We start from the raw sequence: 22,470 nt of genomic DNA on the forward strand, positions 1-22,470 counted from the left end.
CAACTATTGTATCTGGCCGATTAAAGGGAAAATGAATCAACTAAAGTAAAATCCTACCAAACAAACTATATTTTCCCATTTACTCACAATGGATACATTTCACTTGGCATTTCTTCTTTAAAAAGGAAAGTCACTGAATACAGCATTCACTGTATGACTATCAGAAACAGGACATTGAATGCAATGACATTCTGGTTAGTTCAGCCTGTTTATTGAGTATCTTTAAAGCTCCTGAATATGAAGTTAATGGATCCAAAATCCCACATTGCAGTAACATTTGTTATCATCTCAAAGTAAATTAACAAACTTGAATTGGTTCAAACTCACATCACTTGGTACACCATTCTCTGATTCATTTATCTCATTAAAACTGAGTGGGCCCTTTATACATGGTTAACACTGGTGTCGTGTAACAGCGAATTTCTGCTTATTTTTATGAGTTAACTGCCCCTGTCAGAGCTATCAGTGAGCAGAGAAATGTACTGTTTATAACCTACATTCGTGGTAATGATTATTGTAATACTCTCTAATTTAACCAAACACTCCTGATGTACCCAGACAGTTACCTGCAATGGTTTAGATGTTGAGGATTTTTTTTAAAAAAACGTATGGACTGTCCTGTTCTAGTTCATTAGATGCTCTTTCAAAAGTTTACCTAGGTGTTATGTATCACTGCCAACTCACTTTTTGTTTCTCAGGCACACAGCTTTCCTTTACTATGCATTTTAAAAAATTTGAAAAAAAGATGCAAGGAGAGACATTCTGCAATGTAAGGAGGTGCTTCTAATCTCCGGGTCCAAGCTGTTTAGTGATATCCACTCACATTCTGAACATAATCACTTTAGTCCTGCTCCATATTAGGTTGCCTAAATGGAATTTAGAAACGCAGATTAGAAATGGGATGTTATTTTGTAAAGTGAGAGAGACGTTGAGTGACAGCAAAAATAAAGTCACTCATTTTGTTGGTTAATAATATGATTGAAGTTCTTTTTAGCTTTATCTGCTTGTGGTGGAATGTAGAATTAAAGGGAGTTAACTTCTAATTGAATATTCTGAATATAATCACTTTGGACACGCTCTGTATTCAGTTGCCTAAATTGAATTTTGAAATGTTTAGTATGAATTACATGTTATTTTGTAGTGGGACAGAGACTGGCAGTGTCCTGGGGAAAAAAACTCAATTGTTTTACTAGCTAGTAATATGTTTGAACTTTGATTTTAGTTTTATCTGTTTGTGAATGAATGTAGAAATAAAGGGAGGTAACTTCCGAATGGATTTATTTTAAAACAAAATACTTGTAACTATCATGTGAAATAGACCTGAAGGTACTCAATTTTACTTCCACCATTAAAAAAAAACACTCCCAAAGAAGCTATTCAGCAAAATAAATATCCCAAGATGTGTATATATCCATGTTTAAGCGTAACCTGGTAAGTACATGAGCCCATGTGTTGGGGCTGTGCAAGCTGAGACCAGGATCCAGTCTCAGCCTCCAGCAGGAAACCAACAGGCGGAAGCTGTGAGCCTGCCCTTTCCGATGGCCATATAAATCCTAGGCACTGGACCGTAATTCAACACTCCGGGATCGGCTTTGTTTAGAAAGATCTTGACAGAACCGCTTCCCAGAAGTTATCAGAATGATTGTGTCGACAATTTTTCTCAGTTTATTACTGACTTTCTTATCATGTGAGTGTTTTTTTTGTTTAAGTCTGTCTTTGTTGCTGTCTCAATGTTAGTCTACCTCAGGAATGTAAAAGTAATGCTCATGGTTTATTTCTTGTCTTTTTTAAAGGTGTCCAGTCGGAGGATTGTTTTGACCCAGCCAGAGGCAAAGACTGGCCATCCCGGAAGCAGCCTGACACTGACCTGTAAAACCAGCGGGTTCGATCTTGGCAGCTATAGCATGCACTGGGTCCGCCAGGTTCCCGGCCAGGGTCTGGAGTGGCTGCTTTGGTACCATAGTTCATCCAGCAATAAATATACACCAGCGATTCAGGGTCGATTTACTGCGTCCAAAGACAATTCAAACAACATTTTCTCGTTGAAAATGACTGACCTGAAGATCGAAGGACACCGCCATCTATTACTGTTGGGTGATAGCTGGGGTGCTGTTGATTACTGGGGCCAAGGGACCATGGTGACAGTGACTTCAGGTAAGAACTTTGAACATTCATAGTGACTTTTTAAAAACTTTCTATTCATGTGACTAATTTCTGAATTAAATGAAACTCAGATTCTGTGCTGAGTTTGGTTTGGTTTGGATTGATTTTTGTTCAGACTGATTATAGACTTCAATTAAGGCTCAGCAAATAGTTAAAATGGTGATGATGGAGTCATTTGCTCAGTGTATCTCTTTTTTTTGATCAGATGGACATTCTATGTGGCTGGGTTACTTGAAACACCTAATGTCTCTTAATCAGTCAGCTATAAATAATGTTTAATGTCAGTGACACCCTGACTGTGAGTTTTATTATCAACAACAAATGCTACGAATTCAAAGATGTTCAAGATATTACCAAACATGACTAAAATATGCTAAAATATCATTATTCATTTCTTGAATATATGTTCTTACCATGATTATATTTTCTCATTTATTTTGTTAATTTTGTTGATGACAAGCAGGTTAGAAACTGTCATCAAAGTTTCTTGCGGTGCTATATTGCATTCTGTTGATTAGATTCGGAGTTTGTTTTACTTGATTCTGTTGAATTGAGTTGATTGGATTTTGGCTTTGTTTTAGTTGATTCGGGTTGAAGTGTGTTGATTGGATTCTGACTTTGTTTTTACTTGGTTTTGTTGAATTGTGTTGATTGACTTTTGAAATTGTTTTATTTGATTCTGTTGAATTGAATTGGTTGGATTCTGATTATGTTTCATTCAAATCTGTTGTTTTAAGTTGATTGGATTCTGATTTTATTTTCCTTGATTCTGTTGAATTGAGTTGATTGGATTCTTATTCAGTTTGTGAAATTGATCTGCGTTTTCATGCTTTCTGAATCGATGTTTTCTTTCTGGTGAGGAGATTGACTCTCTGGATTACTTTTCATTACCAATATTTGTGAAGTTCTTTTGTTTTTCATGAATCATTTCTGCATTTGTTAAACTTATATGACACATTTTTCTCTGCTTGATTGAAAACATGACATCCATTTGTAACGGTCTGAAAAACAACTTAAGGCAGAAACCCAGATGTGTGAGAAATGAAAAAAAACCGAGTTTTTAATGGATTGACTTTAAAAAAAAACTCAGTTCTAATTGTAAACGAACTGACTTTTGTTTTAAGTAGCCTCATTCAAAATAAAATTTGGGACCTAAATCTGAAACTGCAGAATTGATCAGATTACGTAATTGAAACTAACTTAAAATTATAATGTGGTAATATTTGTCCATTCAGTAATTTTGTTTTGACCATGAGGTGATTAATCAATATATGCCTTCAACCCCACTCTACTGTGCACTGCACAAGATTGTCATGATCAGGAAGGGTGTGCAGGTTAGAAATAAATTGAACTATTGCCAGAAACGTTACAGCTTTAAGTGTTAAGTCCCCTCACAAACAAGGTTGCTATTATGACCTGTTATTTCTATTCAATTTAATCATTAGTTTGCTTGATTCTGAGCAGCTTTGTTAGACTTCAATTTGGTTTTATTTGTGAGGTGACATCATGTTCTTGGTTCTGTTGAAAATGTTTGCAGAGCTAGTTCTGCTGCAAACATACCGTGCTGTGATCTGGTGATCGTTGATCTGTTGAGGAGGGACTGTGCTTGGGTAACATTAAATGTGTTATATTTGGGAAACCGTTTCTGGTTTCTACATTGTTTTTGCAATGTTAACACGGTTGGTGACAGTGAACTGCTCTTTCCTCATTCAATGCAATCAGCATGCGAGTTAAAATTTCATAAAGTCTATTATAAAGTGAAAGGCAAATCGCACAGGTTTTAGAAATGAAGGGAAAACAGATACCTTCAGGTGCTATTTTTACTTAAAATAAATAATTAAGGATTAATCTAATCCATGCTTTACAATCCAAATTCGAAACTCAACTATCTAGTTCAATCACAAGGTCTGTCTTTAAGCAGTTTACAAGTCATAGAGAAATATAAATAGAATTTCAAAAGTCTAATGTTCTAATAGTTCTTGCTCTTGAGCAAAAATGCCATGACTGTGCTATAATTGATCAAGAAACACCTTTCAATTCCCCTGTACACTACATACATATTTTCTGGCTGGAAAAGATCATTGGCAAAGACCATTTGGAAATTCTGCTCAATTCTATGAAGAACAGATCAGTTTCACTGCTTTGATCAGTTTCACATATAACTTGAGTTAATTAATTGTTATGTCCCTGATTAAACTGGATTTGCAGGATAAAAATAAAACATTAACTGAATTATTTAACCTGCACAGTGCTTTAGGTGTTCCCAATCTGTGCATGTTAAATAAATAGTTACATTTTACAACAAAATATCAACTGAAGAGTCATTCTTCGGGAAACAACTGCTATAGTGAATTATGTGACCAACCAAATTTCGAATTAATTAAAGTAATCCACTCATGAACTCCAGGGCAGCATGGTGGCTCAGTGATTGGCATTGCTGCCTCACAGCGCCAGGGTCCCAAATTTGATTCCACCCTCGGGTGACTGCCTGTGTGGAGTTTGCACATTCTCCCTGTGTCTGTGTGGGTTTCCTTCGAGTGCTGTGGTTTCCTACCACAGTCCAAAAGATGTGCAGGTCAGGTGATTGTGCAGTTTAGCACAGCCATAGTGTTCAGGGATGTCTAGGTTAGGGTGCATTAGTCAGGGGTAAATATAAATTAGGGGGAATGGGTCTGGGTGGTCTACTTACTGTTCAGAGGGTCAGTGTGGAATTGTTGGGCCAAATGGCCCGTTTCCATACTGTAGGAACTCTCCTCTTAAAACCATGGGAGTACTTGCTGCAAACGCAGAAAATTCATTTTACATCGATGTGTTCAGGCGTATGCAGAGTTCACAAATTTGCAGAAGACATGAACTAGAGGATAACAGAGCACATTGTTTATTCAAACACTGAAAATAGAGTAATATTTATTTTAATTAATATACTTGATCGATTTATTGCAATGTAGCGATCTGAAGGAATCTGCTCACATTAGTTCAGTGTGACAATCATTTAGATTAGATTTCCTGCAGTATGTATCAGGCCATTTGGCCCAACAAGTCCACACCGACCCTCTGAAGATAACCCACCCAGACCCATTCCCCTACCCTATATTTACCCCTGACTAATGCACCTAACACTATAGACAATATAGCATGACCAGTTCACCTGACTTGCACATCTTTGGATTTTGGGAGGAAATCCACACAGACACAGGGGAGATTGTGTAAACTCCACATAGGCCGTCACCTGAGGCTGGAACCGAGCCTGGGTACCTGGATCTGTGAGGCAGCAGTGCCCACATTTACTTAGACATCCGTTAAAGTGGGCAACTCCAGACAGAAGCATGTTTTCAATTCATACCTTTTTCAACATTTTAGTTCATTACAAGCAGTTAACAAGAAAATAACCTTGCCCTAATTCCTTCAACAGAAATGCTTTCCACACTGGAATGCAGTATTGTTTATGCAGTGCATGCAAAATCTCCACAATTCGAGGAACGTTTTAAGAATATGTAAAAATAATTTAGAGAATAATCCATTTCCTCCAGATCTGTGCTTTAATTGGCGATATTTCCCACCTCAATAATTTTGTTAAATACAATGACTTATTAAGTTTATGAACTCAGTGGTTATTTATGTTCATTGTGAACACATTCTCGTTCACATTAATCCACTGGTTAGTTCCTCTGATGAATATTCAATTACAGTGAATATATTTGATGTGAGGAGTTGAGCAATGTATCCTCTGGGATTAAGTCTGTTGTACAGTTTGTTTCAGTGCTATCTCTGACTAACTTGTCCACGGTCCTGACCATTTATAAATTGTCCAGTTCGGATACCTGAATCTCAGACAGTTCAATTTTATCTCGCGCTTCAAAACCACTTTTATCTGCCAGAAATACAATATTTGATTAGGTGCCTCAGAATTGAGAGCCCTGACTAAGTTGTTCCAATCAGAACGAACGTTTCAGGATCAAAAGGCAGATAGCAAGAGATTTGAAATTGGTTGTTGACAACAAGAGATATTTGATTGAGCGAGGCAGAGGGAAATATGCTGCAGATTTTCTTTGTGCCTCAGTTATGCAGGAGATGTTTCGTGGCACTATGTAAAATCAGATTTTTTTTTGCATCTTATTATTTGAAAACTTATTATCAGCAATGGTCTTATTACACTTCAAAACATTATAATCTTTTTCAAACTAAGTAGACCGTCTGGTGCAGCAACATTCACAGGGGAAAGAGGAAGGGAGTTCGAGGTTGGAATCTAGTGACAGTGAATTGATGGCAATGCAATTCCTAGTTTTATTGCTCTGTAGTTCCCATCGAGTTTGAACAATTTGGAGCAGCTGTCAAAGTATTCTTGGATAAACGTTGAAATGTTACTTTCATTGTACTAACATTCTGGAACAATCCCTGGTTGTTGGAAGGTGTTAATAACTAACATGGTTTATAAACTGTCAAAACAGGTGAGCTGTGTTCTCCGTGATAGTGTCGAGCTCATTGTGTTCAGGTCTGTTGTGATGTTGTGGTAGGGTCCCTGATTCTGTGCCAGGTGGCCTGTGTTCACTTACAACCTGTTAGAGAGGTATGTAACACCATCTCTTATCAGGTTACTTCAGTACAAGAAAGCAGATTGAGATGTTTGGGTGTTTGTTGGAATTCCACTCACAGAGGCCAGTGAAATCTATTCAATCGCTGTCCTGACTTGTGTCTCTTAGACATTAAACAGAATTTTGGTGGTTAGCAGCTTTTTCCAGATCAATATTTGTTCACAAGCTTTTGGGCATCGCTAGATGGGGTTAATGGAGTAAGTGCTCAAAGAAATCCCAGCTTTTGACTTGCTGTTCTAACAATATCATTTATAACTAATCCCGAATGAATCATTTTCAAAGTATATTTGATGAGATTTTGCTTAGGCTGTTTTACTTTATATTAAACCAGTGCTGTAGCTGAATTTGATAGTTCAGTACTGTGGGGGTTCCGTTGAATCCAACACTTGCAGCAGCAGATGGTGATAGCTTTTCAGTTGGTCTTCCATTGCTATCTCAGACCATCCAGTACCTCTGCTAAGAATCCTTTTTCCAACAGGAGTCAAGCCAACGGAATCACTGTTTATCTCAACGGGTGTGAGCTCTTGTGCCAAAAACATGAAAACAATTTGGTGAAGAGGGGGTCTCTGGATGGGAAAGGTTCACCTTGCCTTCTCTCCACAGGAGCTGCTAGACCTGCTGAGTTTCTTCAGACGTTTCTGTCTTTATTTTGGTTTTCTAGCATTTAAAGTTTGTTGTTTCATTGAAAAACGTTCTGTTCGATTAAACACGTTCTTCAGAGAAAGATGCATTTGAACAAATTGCAAATGTTCAGAGATATTATTGAATTTGAGTGCCCTGATCTCGAGCTGTAGTTTCACAAGAAACTATTATGAAGTAACAACACACTGCAGAGTGCAGTGGCTGCTGTAATTGGGTGGAAGTTATTTTGATCACTCAAATAGAGAATGTCAGTGATCCCGTTCCAAATAATCAACAGAAGTTTTTTTTAAAGCATGTGTGAAACAATTAATTTATCGAAATATTTTAATCAGAAGTATTCACGGCCAGTGCTAGCTTAATGAATGACACAATGATAGGAAGGTAGGAACAAGAGGAGGGCACTCAGCCCCTCTAGTTGTTCCCCCACTTACTTAGATCATGGTGCATCTGTGAGCTCAATCCACAGGTCTCCCTTTGGCTAAAGCTCTTTAACACCTTTGTTTAACAAGCAAAAACTATCCCAGATTTACTGATTCGACTGCCCATAACAAAGGGAGACACCATTTCTGAAAGACATTCCTGTGAGTACTGTGACACAATGAGGCTGGGATTAATTGCTCATGAAAGTTTAAATATCTGACAATTTCCAATTGAAACATCCCAATCATCATATTTCATTAATTTAACACTATACTTCCCTGGAATCAAGAAATATAATGTGTGATTGCCTTGCTAAAAATGAGGAGAAAGTGAGGACTGCAGATGCTGGAGATCAGAGCTGAAAATGTGTTGCTGGAAAAGCACAGCAGGTCAGGCAGCATCCAAGGAGCAGGAGAATCGACGTTTCGGGCATGAGCCCTTCTTCAGGAAGGGCTCCTTGGATGCTGCCTGCTCCTTGGATGCTGCCTGACCTGCTGCGCTTTTCCAGCAATACATTTTCAGCAGTTGCTAAAAATGAGGGAAGCTTCATTCCTATTATATGATTAAGAAATAGCTCTGTTCATTCAGTGAAAACACAGTCAAATCACTCAAAAGGAAACCATGATTTGGAGATGCTGGTGTTGGACTGGGGTGTACAAAGTTAAAAATCACACAACCCCAGGTTATAGTCCAACAGGTTTAATTGGAAGCACACTAGCTTTTGGAGCGACGCTCCTTTATCAGGTGATAGTGGAGCGTCACTCCGAAAGCTAGTTTTCTTCCAATTAAACCTGTTGGACTATAACTTGGTGTTGTGTGATTTTTAAAAAAAGGAAATCATGTCATCTTGTGTAGACACACAAGTGCCTCAAATAATTTTCAATTCTTCTAGTGGTTGTTTGAATCTCGAGACAGGTGTGGAAGTGTCAGACTTTTTATATCGCCTTGAGAAACCAGTTGTCATCAGTCTATTTGAATTGCTGAAGTTTGTGTGGTATTAGCACATTCACAGCGCTGTTAGGAAGTGAGTCCCATGGCTGTGATTGAGGAAGAGGAAACGGGCAGGGAAATAGTTGAGAGTTAAGTTGAAGTCTGATTTGGAGGAAAGCTTCACATGCATGTGTGCCCTTATCCTCAAGGATCACAATTTTGGAATATGCTGCCGAAGGGACATGTCAGCATGCAAAATGGAAGCTGAAGAAGGCATCTCGGCCTCTCTAGAAGGCTATTCCATTCATGGGATCATCATTAATCTTGCTGCTCATCAATCTTCCCAACACACTGATAACATTGAACCTGATTGTTTACTGTTCAACACAAGAATGGTGAATTCGTTTGGAATTCTCCACCACAGAAATTCATAGATTCAAGACTCATAGATTCTTGAAAGCGTTGTCTCAAGTACCTAGTGTGTTGAAGGTGTTTGGCGCACGTACCTTCATTGGTCAGAGCACTGAGTGCAGGAGTTAGGGCTTCATGTTGTAATTGTCCAAAACATTGGAATGAACTGCCAGAGGAAGTGGTAAATGCAGAGATCGGTCCCACATTGAGAAGACATTTGAACAGCTACAGGAACTGGATCGGTCTGGATGGATATGGACCAAAGGCAGGCAAGTGGAATGAGTTTAATTTGGGAACTCTGGTCAGCATGGATGGGCTGGACCAAAGGAACTGTTTCTGTGCTGTACGACTTTATGTCTCACTGACTTTATGGTGGATAGGCTCAAAGTTGGAAGGTGGTGAGCAAGTGAGGGGCTAGATTGGGCATGTGGGAGAGTTTGGGCTGGTAGGCTGGTAGGCTGGCTGCTGGGTAAGCTTGCGTGCACTCTGTCTGGCAAGGTGGCATCAAGGGAAATGGTAATGGTCACAGGATAATTTGGTCGAATTGTGCTTGGTAGGTGAGGGGTAGTTTGAGCTGAAATGCAGGAGGTCTGTCTTTGCCAGGCTGGTTTATGGAGAGGTGGGCAGGATGCCAGGCTGGTTAGTGTAGAGATGGGCAGAGTGCCAGGATGTTTCAGGGGGTGGAAGGTCACTGTAATGAAGTGACAGGTGGACGTGTTGTCAAAATGCAAAGCTCAGAGTCTGGCAAAATGGTAGGTTGTAAAGCACAGATGCCAAAGGAGCTAGGATGCAATGTGCACAGGTTGTCTTGGGTAAGATGAGAGGTCAGTGATCAAGGGCTGAGGTCATGTCTTGGGTAGTGGGCTTTTGTCAGAGGTTGTGGAAATGATGGTGTCAGGTCCAGTCAGGGCCAGGTTCACCATGGACCAGGTACAGGGCGGCAGGAGTGTAAATGACTGAAAGGAATTGAGATCATATGTCCATCTGGAATATAGAATATAGAACATTACTGTGCAGTACAGGCCCTTCAGCCCTCGATGATTCCACAGGTCAGTGTAAAAATCTGAAGCCTATCTATCCTACACTATTCCATTTTCATCCATATGTTTATCCAATGACCTTTTAAATGCCCTTAAAGTGGCGAGTGTACTATTGTTGCAGGCAGTGCGTTCCATGCCCCTACCACTCTCTGAGTTAAGAAACAACCTCTGACATCTGTCATCTATGTCCTCTCCTGCTAGCCATCACTATTCAAGGAAAAAGACTTTCACTGTCCACCCTCTGTTTATCTTTTATGTCTCAATTAAGTCAACCTTCTTCTCTCAAACAAAAACAGCCTCAAGACCCTCATCCTTTCCTCATTAAACCTTCCCGCCATACCAAACAACATCCTGGTAAACCTCCTCTGAACTCTTCCAAAGCTTCCACATTCTCTCTATAATGTGGCGACCAGAACAGTACACAATACTCCAAGTGCAGCTACACCAGAGTTTTGTACAGCTGCAACCTAACCTCGTGGTTCTGAAACTCAGTCCCTCTATCGATGAAAGCCAGCACAAAGTATGCCTTCTTAACAACTCTATCAAACTGGCTGGCAACTTTTAGGGATCTGTGTACATGGGCACCGAGATCTCTCTGCTCAGCTACACTGTCAATATGGATTGCCTTGGATGTGTTTTGTGTGATAGGGGATTGTGTGTTCCGGGCATGAATGGGTGTATAGCAGGGTGGGGTTTGTCAATGTGAGTGGAAATTTAGGTCTAGGCAGAGTAAGTGCAGTGGTTAGTCTGAGAGATGAGGTTTGGTGGTGAACTGCGTATCAGTTTGATAGTTATTAAAGTTAAAGATTACTTGTTCATTTCTCAAATCATATTTACATAAATACTCAGCTGTAACACTCCAAAGTCTCTGAACCTTAATGGTCCTCCATTTTTCAGAGGCCTCCAGAATTCAGATAATTGTAAATTAGATGTTTCAACTTCCAGCCAATTGGCCTGAGTTCAGCCGTGACAGCCATCCTCCCCGCCCCAGTGCTCAGCTCCTGCCTGTGCTGCTGCTGCTGCAGTGACCTTCCTCCCAGAGAGAACATTCTGTCTTACATTGATAAGTGAGGAAGGCTCACTGGACCTGATTTCCAAGTATGGGGACGGCAAACACGAGGGGACACAACTTTAAAGTGAGGGGAGACAGGTATAAGACAGATAGCAGAGGTAGTTTCTTTACTCATTGAGTAGTAAGGGTATGGAGTGCTTTGCCTGCAATGGTAGTAGATTCGCCAAGTTTAAGTACATTTAAGTTGTCATTGGACAGGCCTATGCATGTACATGGAATAGTGTAGGTGGGATGGGCTTCATATTAGTATGTCAGGGCAGCGCAACATCGAGGGCCGAAGGGCCTGCACTGCACTGTGATGTTCTATGTTCTATGATTCACTCTGATTTCTCTCCGGGGGTACTGCCAGCTGTTGGGTATTTCCAGCAGCACGGTACCTAGTGGGGCGGCACGCTGGTTCCATGGTTAGCGCTGCTGCCTCACAGTGCTAGGGACTCTGGCTCCATTCCAGCCTCGGGTAACTGTCTGTGTGGAGTTGGCACTTTCTCCCCATATCTGTGTGCATTTCCTCCCACAGTCCAAATCTGTACAAGCTGGGGAAATTGCAAATGTTGTGTTCAGTGATTGGGAGGTTAGATGCATTAGTCAGGGTTAACCGTAGCATAATAGGGTAGAGGAATGGGTCTGGATGCGTTTCTTTTCAGAGGGTGGGTGTGGACTTGTTGGGCCAAATGGCCTGTTTGCACACACTGTAGAATTTCGATGAATCTGCATTTCCTTGGTTTGTATTTTGTGAAACTTCTCTGCTCTTCACAGCAATCCAATGAAAGTGTCAATTGGTGAGATCTTCAAACAGTTACTGGGGTGGGATCAGGATGTTCTTCTTCCTAAATGATATGGCAATGGTCAAGGTCGAGGGCATGTTTCTCAAGAGGGAACCAATGATCATGATCAGCAACTGGTAGGAAACAAAAATAAACTCCAGTTATGCTGTAGACTTCAGCGGGAGCATACTGGCAAACGGTTACAGCTGAGGATACATTTGAGTAACTGATAAGGTCAAATTAACAGAAACTAACATGCTCAATTGGTCATTCTATTGTAGAGACACCATCTCCCCCCACGCTTTATGGCCTGGTCTCCTCCTGTGAGGAGCACAACACCGGTTCGACAATCTTTGGTTGTTTGGTGATGGACTATTCCCCAGAAGTCACCAAGGTAACCTGGAAGAAAGGTGGGGTGCTAATCACGAATGGTGGATTGAAGACTTACCCATCAGTGAGAAACAAGAAGGGAACCTACACCCTGAGCAGCCAGTTAACCCTGCCCGGGTCAGCGGTAGATTGCCCCAGCAAAATCTACTGTGAGGTTCAACACAGCGGGTCACACAAGAGCAAAGAAATGCCATGTCCAGGTACGTATTGTGGGAACTGAGATAAACAGAGCATCTGGCATTAATATGAATAAGGCATTATTTATAACCATTTTCACAGAATCCCCTTATACAGCACAGGAAAAAGGCCCTTTGATCCATCCAGTTTACGCCTATCAATAACAGCCACCTAACTATTCCAGTCTCATGTGCCAGCACATGATCCATTGCCTTGTGTGACTTGCCCTTGCAAGGATGCATCTCAATACTTCATACTTATTATGAGGGGCTCAGTCTCTACATGACTTATAGGTGCTGAGCTCCAGGCTAACACCACCCTCTGTTTGATTTTGTTTTCCCCTGAGATCCACTTGGAACCTCCTGGCCTTACCTTCACCCTGTGCCCCTGAGGCATTGATCTCTCCATCAAGGGGAAAGGTTTCATCCAGTTTACCCAGTCTATGCCTAAAATAATTCTAGACATCATGATAATCTTCTCCCTAATTCTCCTCTGCTTCAAGGAAAACTCCTGTCTATCTCATCTAGTTTCATAACTAAAACCCTCCAACCCAGGCAAGATCCTGGCAAATCTAATCAATACTGCCTTCAGTGTAATCACATTCCTTCGATAACATGCACACAACGCTTCAGTATGGCCTAACCAGTGTTCTATCAAGTTCCAGTATCATCTCCCGATTCTTCATTGTCAATGTCTAGGCTAATAAAAGCAAATATCCTCCCACCTTCTTAGTCTCTTTATCCAGACGACACAGTACTATAGGGGATCGGTGGGTACATGCACCAAAGATCCTCAGGCCTTTCCAGGGTTCCACCATTCAAAATGTCATACCTCACAGATTCTTCTGCCGAATTACATTACCTTACATTTATCCAGAATAATTTCCATTTGCAACTTCTCTTCACATACAACCAACCCTTTTATATCCTCCTGCAATCTAAAGCCATAATGCTCATGACTTACCAACATGACAGTTTTCATTTCATCTGTGAATTCACTGGTTAATCCTCCTAAATTTGAGTCTCAATCATTGGTATGTAAGAGAAATAACGTGGAAATCAACCCCAATCCCTACAGAACACCAGGAGACATAGATTCCCAGTCACCCAGACACCCGATGACTATTATCCCCTGCTCCCATCACTCAGCCAGTTCTCGATCCAATCTGTCAAATTAACTCGGATCCCATTGGCTCTGATTATTGCTATCATCTGGACATCGAGTTATCTCTCTGAAAACTACTATCAAATTGTTACACATGACTTTCTCTCAATAAAACTATGCTGAAAATTGTTGATTTATCTTCCAAATGAAGACTAATTTCACTTTTCAATCGTTTCCCTACCACTGAGACTAGCTTGACAGATCTGTGTTTTCATTATTTATCCCTTCCTTTGTCCTGCGTAACAGTGCAACGTTGGCTGATCTACACTCACTTGGCACAACTGCTGTGGCCAGACAGTAATTCTAAATTATTGTTAGCGACCCAACTATTTCATCCCTTGCATCGCTCAACCGCTTGGTATACTTTTCATCTGCCCTGGAAATATAACCACTTTTCATTTAGCAAGACAACACAGAACATCACGTCATGTGTCCTAATTTCTGAAAGTACATCACAACACTCCTCCATGATTTCTGTCCCCACATTGTCCCTCTTACTAGTGAACACTGACACAACACATTCGTTTTGACCACAACCTAATCCTCCGGCTCCACTCCAATAATAACACTTAATGGGCATTACTGTTTCCCGAATAATTCTTTATTATGAATGAGCCTGTAACTTTTAAAATATTTTCCTTTATTTTGACTCCTATTATTTTCTCATGGTCCCTTTTGCTCTTCTAATTCCTTTGTCTTTCAAACTCCCCCTTGCACGTTCTGTACTCCATACTAATTTCTATTGTTTTGAGATTTCAGTATAGACAGGAAGCCTCCCTTGTTTCTCCTTATCTCACCCTCCATGCCCTTTGGTGTCCAGAGCACGCTACATTCTTGGTCCCATTCAGTGGCTTCCTGGGAAATGTCCTCCCTATGATTTTCCTGTCTCTTTCTTAAATGTTTCACACTGCTCTGACTCAGATTTACCAATAAGTGTCAGCTTCCAGTCCACTCTGGTTAAGTCATTACCTGATCTTACTAAAATTGTCCTTCCCCTTTTCAGAACTTTGGGCCAATGTCTATTCCTTTGCAGTACAATCTGAAATCCAACTGATTTACGATCACTGTCTGCAAAGTGCACCACCATTGATGTTTTACCCACTGGGTCGACTTCATTCCCAAAAGTTAAATTCAGGTTCACCCCTCTCTTGCAAGGTCTGGATTAAAATTCTCTGTATTAACACATACTTTGTTTAAATATTCTCCTGGGGGCATTTTCAGAATTGTGCTCCCTCTAAACGTTTGACAAAATGAATATCCAAGCCTATGCTGAGGAAGTTAAAAACCTCTTTTCTCATTCCCCTATTTAATTTACATATCTCTGAAATTTATCCATGTATTTGCACTTGGTCTTTTGGACCTATAGTAAGGCCTATCGTGCTCTCCCAGTAGTTATGTTTGCTGTATTTTGGTTTTGAAGTACTGTCCATTTGCCTTTGTTCGAGGAGGTATCTATGATTTCATTTCTCTTTACAGCCTAAAATACTCTTGTCAGAATTGTGACAGAAGCAACATTCCGTGCCGCAAACCCCTGCCCCCATCCTTTTCCATCTTTCCCTGTCTCGCCTGAAGGCACTAAATCCTGGAAAATTGAATAGCCACTCCTGCCCCGCTCTCAATATGTCTCCGTGATAGCAACAGCATCATTTCCTCATTTATGCCGGTAATTCATCTGCCTTGATCATCAGACTCTGTCATTAAAACGAATACCATCCAATGTTGCTATCTCCCTTCTGATGTTACCGGCCTATCGTTTCTATGCCTCCTTGACTCCCTTGCTGTGTCCTATAATTTTAGCCTTTCACATTGTCCTGATGATCTTTCTGTGTGGATCCCAGCTTCTCCAGCACTCTGCACAATTATGATTCTTGTATCCATTAATCACAAGAAACCTTGATATATGAGAACTGATTGTATTTGTTATGAAATTCATCAGATAATTTATGCGATGTGTTTCCTAAAGGTACAGGTCCTCTCCCACCAACTCTTCTCCTAACTGTGAGCTCCAGTGAAGAAATCGCAAGCAGCAAGTTTGCAACTGTCGTTTGTTCAATCATCGATTTCCATCCGAAGGCAATCAACGTGACTTGGTTGAAAAATGGCCGACGCTTGGATTCTGGCTTCTTCACGTCTCCCGTGTGTGAGGCGAACGGGAACTTCTCGGTGACGAGTCGGCTGATGGTCCCTTATGGTGAATGGTACAACAGCGCAGTCTATACCTGCCAGGTCACTCACGAAGAGAACATTCAAAGTAAAAACATCACCGCACTCCAGGGTAAGAGACACATACTGAGAGAGCTACAAATCACTCTGAACTCTGATGTGAATCAAACACACTAATTTATCAGGCGTAGTAAACAGCACGGTACAGCTTCTCATTTCCCAGCATGTCACGTATCTCATTTCAGTTTGAATGTTACATTAGCATTGCTCATAATTCAACATTTTGGCAAGTCAGAAAAGCATGTTTCCTCTCTGTTGAAGATAGATATATAGACAGTGAGCTTTGTTAAATAGTTTGTTAAATAGTTTGTTGCCTGACCATGCTGGGAGAAGCATTCAGAGTGATGAATCCTTGCCTGGTAGTGGCTTCAAGGATAAGTTTGGGGGTGGAGGGGGGATATTGGAGAGATATCTAATTGAAACATAGAAAATACTGAGAGACTGAGGTCGAGTGAATGTAAATAGATGTTTTGACTGGTAGGCGAGACTAGGACCCAAGGGCACAGTCTCAGGGTCAAAGGGGCACCGTTTAGAACTGAGATGGGGAGGAATTTCTTCAGCCAGAGGGTGATGAATCTGTGGAACTTGTTGCTGCAGAGGGCTGTGGAGACCAGGCCATTGTGTATATTCAAGCCAGAGATGGATCGGTTCTTGTTTAGTGTGGGGAGAAGACCATAGAATGGCTTTAGCCCAAATGTCGATTTTCCTGCTCGTCGGATGCTGCCTAACCTGCTGTGCTTTTCCAGCATCATTCTGATCTAAACTCTGGATTGGCCGAACAGCCTTATTCTGATCCTCTATCTTATGATGTTGTGGTCTCAAAATGACGTGGTTAAAATATGCAGTGACCCTAACTTGAAAATAAATCAAAATGCGTTCAATGCTTCACTCCCTGATCAGGAATGACCTGTTGGCCTTGGACATTGTACGACATCGATTTTTATCTGGTACTGAGCTCTTTAACTTCATTTATGGGATCAGACCACAGACCAAGTGGGTATCACATTTGATGAACTGGGATAAACGTGATCTCACTGAGCCTCTTTAAGATGCTCTCTGTAAGTAGTGGATGAGGCAGGAGAATAAATTCTGGTAAGAATGCTACAATAGGGATGAATGAACGAGGAACTCGAGACAGGCTGATTTAGCCTGGTTTGGGGTGGCGATGTTTACACAGTGGGTAGTGGATGTCTATAAAATTAGTGTACATTTCCATCACGTTTGTAGATTAATTTAAGACGCTTTTGTTTGTTTTTTTTTCTCCCCTGCTCTATGAAGAAATTAAAAAATGCAGCTTGGTAAATAAAGTGAAAGTACAGACCAGTCATGAACTAACTGAATGGAGGGAAAGACTTAAGGAGATGGGTGTCCTTCTCGATATCCAATGCTGTACTCAGTGCCTTGTTTTCAGATCTACTCCAAACTCAGCCCACGAGGAACAATGACATAAATTAGAGAATGACATCACACCAATAACGCAAAGTATTTTTGATCACGTTAAATATAATGAACAGAATTTCCATGGATATTCACTGCTCCTGTAGCACTTTAGAACTCTGCAAAGAGAATAATTATTATTTCTTATAATTTGTCCAAAATTTGGGATGTGATTTGGCAGTCAGCGTGACCAGCAGCACTTGCACCTAAGGGTTATGAACATGGAAATGAACTCATTATATTCAGATTACTCTTGTCACAAGTATCAATAGATGGTCTTAAGTGAGAGACAAACTCTGAAAGAAAGGTAATTCCATGGGTTACATCATGGTATCTTCGATGATTTTACTTTTTTCACAGCTTTCACTTGTTACAAAGCCAGTGTTCTTTCGGAATAATTACACAGGGTATGTCATAGGTAATCACAAATGCTTTCACAAATCAAAATACATCAACAATAGTAAGCATTGTTTCAGCAATGGTTGGAGTTGCCATTTTGAAGGTGGTGTCTTCACCCTGTGAAGAAGTAATCTGAAGATTGGGTGTTTGTATCATAAAGGGGCATTTTTCATTGACTTTGATTTTTGTTTCATAGAAGATACCGAGTGCCACCCTAACACCGTTAAAATCCTCCCACCGCCAGTCGAACAAGTCTTACTGGAGGCGACGGTGACGTTAACCTGCGTTGTGTCCAATTTTCCATCTGGAGTCAGCGTGACCTGGAAGCAAGAAAAGAAGCTCTGAAAACCGAGATTGCTGACCAGCCTGGACAGAATCCCGACAGCGTGATCAGCAAATTAGACATTTCTACTGAAGCCTGGCTGAGTGGTGTTACTTTTGAATGTGTGGTGTACCATCAGAATCTACCGACTCCGCTGAGAGACTCCATCCACAAGGAGAAAGGTGAGCGGTGAGATTAAAACACACAGCATCCCATGTGGAATCCAGATCCAGTTACATCAATGGCAGGCTTTGATTGGTAATGAACAAACACCGTTGGGAGCATTTATGATGCATCTGAAGGCAGGATAACTAAGTAGCTGATTAAGAAAAAGATGGACCAAAGGATATTGTATTCTGATTAAGTCAGATAAGGTGGGAAGAAACCTGGGTTGTGATGTCACCATCAGCAATGACAGTTGGACAGAATGCCCTTGTTGTGGGCTGGAAACATGGAGGCAACTTTCACATTAAACTTTACTTTTTTTACTGAACAGAATGTGTACTCTTTTAGAAAACGAAAGTGAATAAATCCCAAATTAAAAATGGCATATTTTAATATTGAGTGAAATTGTGATATTGGTTCAGGATGTTTTTGATTGATTTATATTTGTCTCAAATATTCTGCAGTGATTAATCCGCTGGAGCCATCAGTGTCGGTCCTCCTGCCACCAACAGAAGAAATCTCCGCTCAGAGGTTTCTCTCCCTCACCTGTTTAGTGAGAGGTTTCTCCCCCCGAGAGATCTTCGTCAAGTGGACAAACAATGACAAGCCGGTGAATCCCAGTAACTACAAGAACACCGAGGTGATGGCAGAGAGTGACAACACTTCCTTCTTCATCTACAGCCTGTTATCCATTACAGCGGAGGAGTGGGCCAGCGGTGCTTCTTACTCCTGTGTGGTGGGACATGAAGCGATTCCATTGAAGATCATCAACAGAACAGTCGATAAATCCAGCGGTAAACCGAGTTTCGTAAACATTTCACTTGCACTGATGGACACTGTTAATTCATGTCAATAAAAATCTCAAAGTTGCATTTAATAATTCAACAGAAGTAATAAAGTTTCTTTTTCCTCCAGTTGTGAGTTAAATACTGAATGTTTCTCACTCTGACTTACATTCCATCTCTGTAGTTAAAGTGGGTTATTAACAGGTCTAGGACAAGTGTCTTGTGCAGTTAATGTTCTCTGCTCAGATACACCCTGGGTCAGAGACAGAGTAAAGCTCACTCATTGCAGGATTCCGCCAAGTCCCTTGTCCATCTTAAATCCCTCTGTGACAAAATCTGACAATGTCCATTTTATGTCCAGGGTAGAGCACGAGTTTTGAACTTGGTGTTCTTGATTCCCCTGATTGGACATTCTTATAAAATTCATGTCAGTTTTAAACTGCCACATTGCACCAATTGGAAATGTAAATTTAAGACACTTTCAAATTAAATTTGATTGGAACATACCAATCGTAAAGAGTGCAGAACAGTTTGAATGTAACCGTTGTTTCTGGGGAACTGCCAGGGATCTTGCGCCAGCGCATGAGTTGACAGAATGTATCTTCACTTTCACACCAAAGAGAATCGACAGATAAGTTGTCGTGGAGCAGAGGGGAGGGGAACGATGAATGGTCTGTCCTCTTGCTCCCTGTGCAGAGTTTTCATGGTAGATGTCCTCTGTAATGTAACCCAGTTACTAACAGGAACAGTCAGCTTCTTGCTTACTGTCCAAAGATTGAACATTTCCATGCAAAATAATACCTTTGAAACATGTTGGACACGCTTGGCTCTGTTAACAAATGATTAACATTGATTCCCCTAATCCAAAACTGGTGTTTGCATTGTCCCGGTTTGAATTCTATAGTTTTGTCTCAGTTTTCTGGAGCACATGGGATCAATTCTGGTATTCGAATACCTGATATCATTTTGTTTCACATACAGAACACAAGTAGACATTTTCTAATAAACATATTCAGAAATGTTATCTCTGGGGCAGTGGGGATTTGAACTCACGCCTTTTCTCTCAGAGACAGAAATTCTATCACTGCAACAGAAGAGTTGCTCATAAAACGCTTATCTCTTCACGACGATGGGAAATGTTTCCTACAACACCAAGGTCAAATCTAATTATAGGCAATTCATTAAAATTAGAACAATAAATTAGAATAATAAAAATTGCAGTCTGGTATAAGAACAGATACAGAGAGATGATCGCAAATACACACGGAATGACACATATATGGGCTCTCACCTAAAGACACATATTGATGTGCACACTCAAATGTGCATACAGATAAGATGTCACACACGCATACTCGCACAGAGCCACACATGCAAGTGGTACTTGAACACTCACCTAAGCTCATACAAAAACTCACATACACCGAAAGAAAATTATTTGCACAAATGATCAGGGTACTCACACATAACCATATAGACACACGGTAACACACAAATGGGCATGAATACATATACATTCATACAGCACAATGCGTACAGACATACACGCATGAACACACAGATACAAATTCCAAAAAATGTCCTCCCACATGTCAACTCATACAGGCACGTAAGTGCACAGAGATAAACATTAATATCATTATTTTCCCATTTTCAGAATCACAAACATACGATGACAGAGGCAGCTTAATTAGTTATTTTTAAACCACATTGATCAGCATGTATACAATGTCACACGTACACACAAATTCGAGTCTCACATGCAGACACACAAGTGCATAGATCAATAAATAGAGGGGCGTTTATTAAATAAGGATAATGAGCACAAGCATCAGCAAGCATCCACACACAGTAACACAAACAAGCTTCTCAGGAGATGGTTTGGGAAAGATTGCCACACAAGCAGACATCATCATATAAATATAAACATCCATCAAAACATGACGTTGCATGCTAACATTTATTAAGAATAAACATGAAAATAACCTAGTTTAGGTAGGACCTGAAACAGACACATAAGCACACATTTTAGATAGCACTAATGAAAAGTGAACACTCACAAAGACATTACAAGATAAGCATAGGCAGCAATGAAGTGGCATATTCGCATAATGATGCTTACACAATGTGAAAAGACCAAAATTTCGGTGCACAAACACATGAGAACACTAGCAGTAAAGGAACAGGAATATGTTTATTCATGCACAGACTCCAACATGGGCAAGAGTGAAGTAAGAGGCACTCATAACCACATACACAACCATTAAAGGGAAACCAAACACACCAAGCAGTAGGTCAAATAAATTAAGGGACACATGTACAAAAACTTATTCCTAAATATACAGATCCTACAAACAAAAATGTGAAGCAATGTCCTGACTGTGATGTCACTTATATTCACGATTTGCCAAGCAATTGGTCACCAATACATAAAGGTGAGAATCACATTTGAACTTTTATTCAGTGATGGCCACAATTTTCAACTAAAGTGCTGTCACAGCCTATATTTAAAATATAATGATATAATTAAAATAATCATTCGTAATAAGCATTCCTCAAATAATAATATCCTTAAATAATAGATTAAAAGAAAAATAATTTAAAACATTCTGACATGGACAATGAAGAAAGAACATGTGCAGTCAGTATTTGTAATTTCTTGCTGAGAGTCAATAATGCACTGATGGATACAGATAAGAGTCACACTTGAGAAATACCTGACTGCTTTATGAAGATGTAATGGTCTCTAATTACATGACTTGGATACACATAGATCGATCTGGATCAATAAACGATCTAAATGCGTTCTCTCGGCTTTATATTCATAGATTCAATAGATCGCACTTGGATTGAAGACTATGAGGATGATAACAGCAACATCTGGACAACTGCTTCCACGTTCATCACCTTGTTCTTCCTGAGTATTTTCTACAGCGCTGCCGTCACTCTGGTGAAGGTGAGAATAATCACATCTTTCTCATGCCAAACAGCCCAATATGTTTTGTGAAATCTCTAAGTGTGCCATTGAATAAACATTAAATCTGAAAGTCCCTGATCATAAATATCTGTGTCATTGCTTTATCTCTCTTTTCCAGGTTAAGTGAATGAGTTGTGACCCCTTTGATTTTCCTGATCTGCTTATCAAGGTCTCTGAATTCCCAATCTACAATCTGTCCTGTTGCTGACTCTCACAGTGAGATCACTTCAGTTTATCAGTGTGTAACTGAGACAATAATTGATGGATTTTCGTTTTTACTTTGATATCTTTGAAATGGTTGTGGTTGGAAGAATTTGTAGCTTCCCTGTTGTTTGAAGCCCATTTGTTTTGTTTTTATTTGTTCCTTACTCAGAATGGTTGCCTACCCTTTCAATGA

The 22,470-nt window shown here is 40.3% G+C and overlaps 1 pseudogene; it reads left to right on the plus strand.

Moving 5' to 3' along the window:
- The first annotated feature begins 1,793 nt into the window (after window positions 1-1,793).
- LOC132806353 (Ig heavy chain C region, membrane-bound form-like) lies at window positions 1,794-22,211 on the plus strand (annotated as a pseudogene).
- Window positions 22,212-22,470: the final 259 nt, after the last annotated feature.

Source organism: Hemiscyllium ocellatum (genome assembly GCF_020745735.1).
Source record: "Hemiscyllium ocellatum isolate sHemOce1 chromosome 15 unlocalized genomic scaffold, sHemOce1.pat.X.cur. SUPER_15_unloc_15, whole genome shotgun sequence".
NCBI classification, from domain to species: Eukaryota; Metazoa; Chordata; class Chondrichthyes; order Orectolobiformes; family Hemiscylliidae; genus Hemiscyllium; species Hemiscyllium ocellatum.